The following is a 4,475-nucleotide window of genomic DNA, read 5'->3' on the forward strand; positions in this document are numbered from 1 at the left end:
ATATATATATATATATATATATATATATATATGTATGTATATAAGAACATATAAGAACATATTTATTTATCTACTACTCTAACTCATATCAATGCTGATACACTTCATGTACATATATATACTCTATATTCCATATATAATTATGTTAATAAAAACACTTATTTACCTGTCACTACAACTTTTGCAAATGCTGCTATACTCCATGTATGTATCAATGTCCTGTTTATTTATCTTTAGCTACCTTATTGTTCGTAAGTTAGTACTATTGTTTTTTTTTTTGTTGTTGTTTTTTTTGGAGTAGGCCTATATTTATATATATGTGTCATTGTTGTTCCCTGAAGGAACTATGTTTCGCTTTTAACCATTGCCATGCAATGTGCTAAAAATGACAATAAAGTTGACTGATGCTTTGGATTAACACTGGAAATTATGTAAGAAATACATGTGTGTGTATATAGTCTATTGAGCAATCTTGCAAATGTCAGACTTCAAACTGGAGCAACTGGGCCACATATCCTCACCACAACTCAAAAACGGAACAGTCGTTGATTTATTAGGTAAAGTAACAGCTCAGGTGGGCCCAGGAAGAAGGTTCCCTTGAGATGAAAATGGCTTTTTTTGGAGTCTTTATTTGTCCTGCAAAATGAAAAGTGGACAATCAGTGCCTTACAAATGAGGTTACATCAGCACCTCTGCCTAATTCATAGACTTGTAATTACTTATACTACATACAGATGTGCAAAATTCAACCACCATTTGGTGGCTGTACGTATGTTACAGAAGTCTGCATTCGCCTCAGAGTAAAAATAAAAGAGCAATTATGTGTAAGAAGAAAAATTTAAATAAGAAACTGTGAAATATATAAAGTCTCCACTGTGACATAAAATCACAATTATGACCAATTAAATTAAATTTAAATATTATAAAACTCTATGGAGTAAAAGCACATGGAGCAGGCACACACTGGCTACTAACTGACCTGTAGCGTATCTAAATTTTGGACTCTAAATAACATTCACAAAGTTACATAACTAAGTTACAGTGAAGGTCAGAGATGTACAGAGTGAATAAAGTATCTGAACAGAATACAATTTTGCAGTTTGCAGAAAGTCTGAAAAAAACCTGAATGGTAGATCAGTCAGAATCTCAGCACGCTGCACTTTCTCTTATCTCAAATCAAAACGCTGCCAGGATTTGAACTCCTAAATATCCATGTCCTTTCATCCTTTCATTCTTTTATTCCAGCATGTATTTAATGATGAGTTCATTTTGAGGTTGTATCAGTAGCTACAGGCAAATAAAAAAAAGGATTTATATGTGATAGAAAATTCGTAAAAGTGTTTTTTTTTGTTTGTTTTTTTTTTTTTGCCAGGATCAGAAAATTACATTAGCCAGATGCAAACTTGCATCTGTCAGCAGACAGAAGAGTACAACACAGGTAACTTCCACACACAGGTTATTTACAGATGCAGATTAGCAACAAGCGAGGATATTAGGTTGTGCTGGATGGGTAATAATGTAAATTTAGGTGATGAATTAACAGTCTTTGTCTTTGCAGGGATTAGATGGATACCACGATGAGGATTGCTATTGAAGAAGATTGAAGAAAACAGAAGAAGGATTGGCAAAAGGTGGTTAAACACAGGTAAGTAGCCGGGTATGTTGCAACACATACGTTAAGAACAAGACCAGATGATGGTGGAGTGAAGAGTGGCTGCTTAAATATGGTGAGTAGATGAGCTTGTGCAGCTGTGATATATTAGAATTCTGGTGATTGAGACCGAGTGGGTGGAGCTGAGGAATCTGGCGCTGAATGACTCTGTGATAGCCATGCACACAATACAGCTCAATGTCCGAGCATGCGTGTTAACCTGTAAGTCATGGCTCAAACCAATAGTTAGTGGCATTACCTTTTTTTCTCTCCTTTTTAAAAATCAAAGTCAAATTTATATTTTTTTCAAGCAAAATGGGGACAAACCAATTACTAATAAATTCATAAATTATTATTATTTAAATTAATATTAATATTTTTTGTTCACGTTATCTGTATTAGGCAGATTTGTTATGCAATACAATTGTTGAATATTAATATTAACTTAGAATAGAAAGTTGAGATGGGCACTTGAGTTAGTGACTCTGACTCGAGTCGCATTTTTATAGACTTCAGACTTGACTCAGACTCGACATGAAATGACTCCAGACTTGACTCGACTCGAGGAAAAGGACTAGTGAACATTTTAAAAGCAATTTGAGAACAAATAAAAAATAAAAATATCAGGTCGGGTCGGGAAATGTTGAGGTTCTGTTGAGTTCCGATGCCTTTCTTCCCTCTGCGTCTCCGTGCAGGCGCGCAGCACAGCAGTGTAGCACACGTTGATCACAGACAGGCAGAAAGCCACAGAAGTGAAGCCCTCCCTCCCTTCCCAGTTCTGTTTGTCTTGGTGTGGTGGTGAGTGGTCATGAACAAAAGACTAAGCTACCTGTGCCTCGAATTTACAGCTAATTATCCAAAAGTTCAAATGCAAATATAGTTAATTTGCCTTGCTAACATCCATGACTCATGAGCTACCATGTAATAAGTTAGCTAAAGTTGAACATTTTAAAAGCAATTTGAGTCTTTTATCCTGAAATATTTATATAGCTGATATTCAAAAGGCGGACCGCATCCGCACCCCGGCATCCATGCAGCACAGCAGTGTAGCACACGTTGATCACAGACAGGCAGAAAGCCACAGAAGTGAAGCCCTCCCTCCCTTCCCAGTTCTGTTTGTCTTGGTGTGGTGGTGAGTGGTCATGAACAAAAGACTAAGCTACCTGTGCCTCGAATTTACAGCTAATTATCCAAAAGTTCAAATGCAAATATAGTTAATTTGCCTTGCTAACATCCATGACTCATGAGCTACCATGTAATAAGTTAGCTAAAGTTTAGCTAAGGCAATATATCATGGGCCTATCATGCTAACTTAATAGAGAAATGACAGCTTTACTACAGTAAAATTTATGTCATCAGAATCGCCAAAGTTATATGCAAACCAGACGTTAAGTCATTAAAATGCACTGATTTGCATACATTTGACAAGGCATTACAGATGAATAGGATAAACAAAACAAAAAAACTAAAGCATAACACTACAGAACTTCCCCAGTTATTAGTTAATGACTTACATCAAGTGTCTTTTCCTTGAAATGTTATGTTTATATATGCAGATAGCTTGTTTTGGTTATTTTAGAAGAAATCTACAGAAGCAAACAGACGAGGGTAGTAGGCTTAAAACGTCCTTTCCATTAGGAAAAATTAAACAACATGAAACAACTGGGTGAGTGTGAGGGAATTAAAACAAATTGGTAAGTAAGTCAGAGTTGTGTTAATATATTTAACATTTTGTTTAGGAAAAAAATCAAAATAAATATGAGAAGTGCCCTTTTTTCCACTTGAGTCCCTGCCCCTCAAAATGTCTGTGCACGTCCCTGGTAACACAGCACCATTTTAAGTGAGCAGCGCGTCCAAACAGCGGAGCGGATCACATAAGCGCTCAGGGTCGTTTATGGTAAATATCTGTCAGCGCTATATCCTCTAGTATTTTTATCAAAAGCCAAACGCGCTTTATTCGAGCCCTTTCAGCTCCGTGCGTTTTCTCTCTCTCCGGATGCGCGCCGGTGCCAAATTTAAGAGCTGCGGCCGATGACACGGTTATTTTAACAACAACAAAACACAGCAGAAAACAACAATGCTGCAAATATAGATATTTTTTATACTATCCATTTATCTATCTATAACTTATGACACTGACTGTTCAAACCAAATGTGACAAGACGTTTCTGATCTACATTTACCATTATTAATCTGTAAGCTAAGAACATTTCAAAATAATCATGTAATTATAATTGGGAAAATTGTTGTTAGATGGCTAGGATAGAACTTAAACTTTGAAATTTCTAGTTATCTTTCTTTTTCTGCTCAAGATGGGAACGTTTTGATTGTAGCTACATTGTTTTTAGATAATGCTTTTAAGTAGGCTAAAATATTAAAATAGTAGGCTATAGAGTTCAGGAGGAAAACCCTGAACAGTATTTTTTTTCTGTCACATGGCCTCGCATGTATCTAAATGTAAAAATACAATACATGTAAAAAGGGTTTTTTTTTTTTTTTTCGTACCTCTGCTTGGAAGAAAATATAGAGATCTTGGAACTTTAATTGAATACCCCTGACTTATATAATAAAGAAATACTTTATTTGTATGGTTTTGTAATATCTGTGTCACATATTTCCTTGTGTGCCATGGTAAATCGGACTCCTATTATAGAATTTCACTACAGAAAAACTGTTTTGAACATGGTAATGGATGAAAACATAGCCTATAAATAACAGGCTGGATGTACAATAACCTTACATCTTAACACCTCTTTTACAAAGCAGATCAAAGAATATATATTTTGTCTATAGCCTATAAAACAGCTTCGTAAATTGGAAGATT

Source organism: Sinocyclocheilus anshuiensis, unplaced genomic scaffold, assembly GCF_001515605.1.
Source record: "Sinocyclocheilus anshuiensis isolate Anshui unplaced genomic scaffold, SAMN03320099.WGS_v1.1 scaffold106, whole genome shotgun sequence".
NCBI lineage: Eukaryota > Metazoa > Chordata > Actinopteri > Cypriniformes > Cyprinidae > Sinocyclocheilus > Sinocyclocheilus anshuiensis.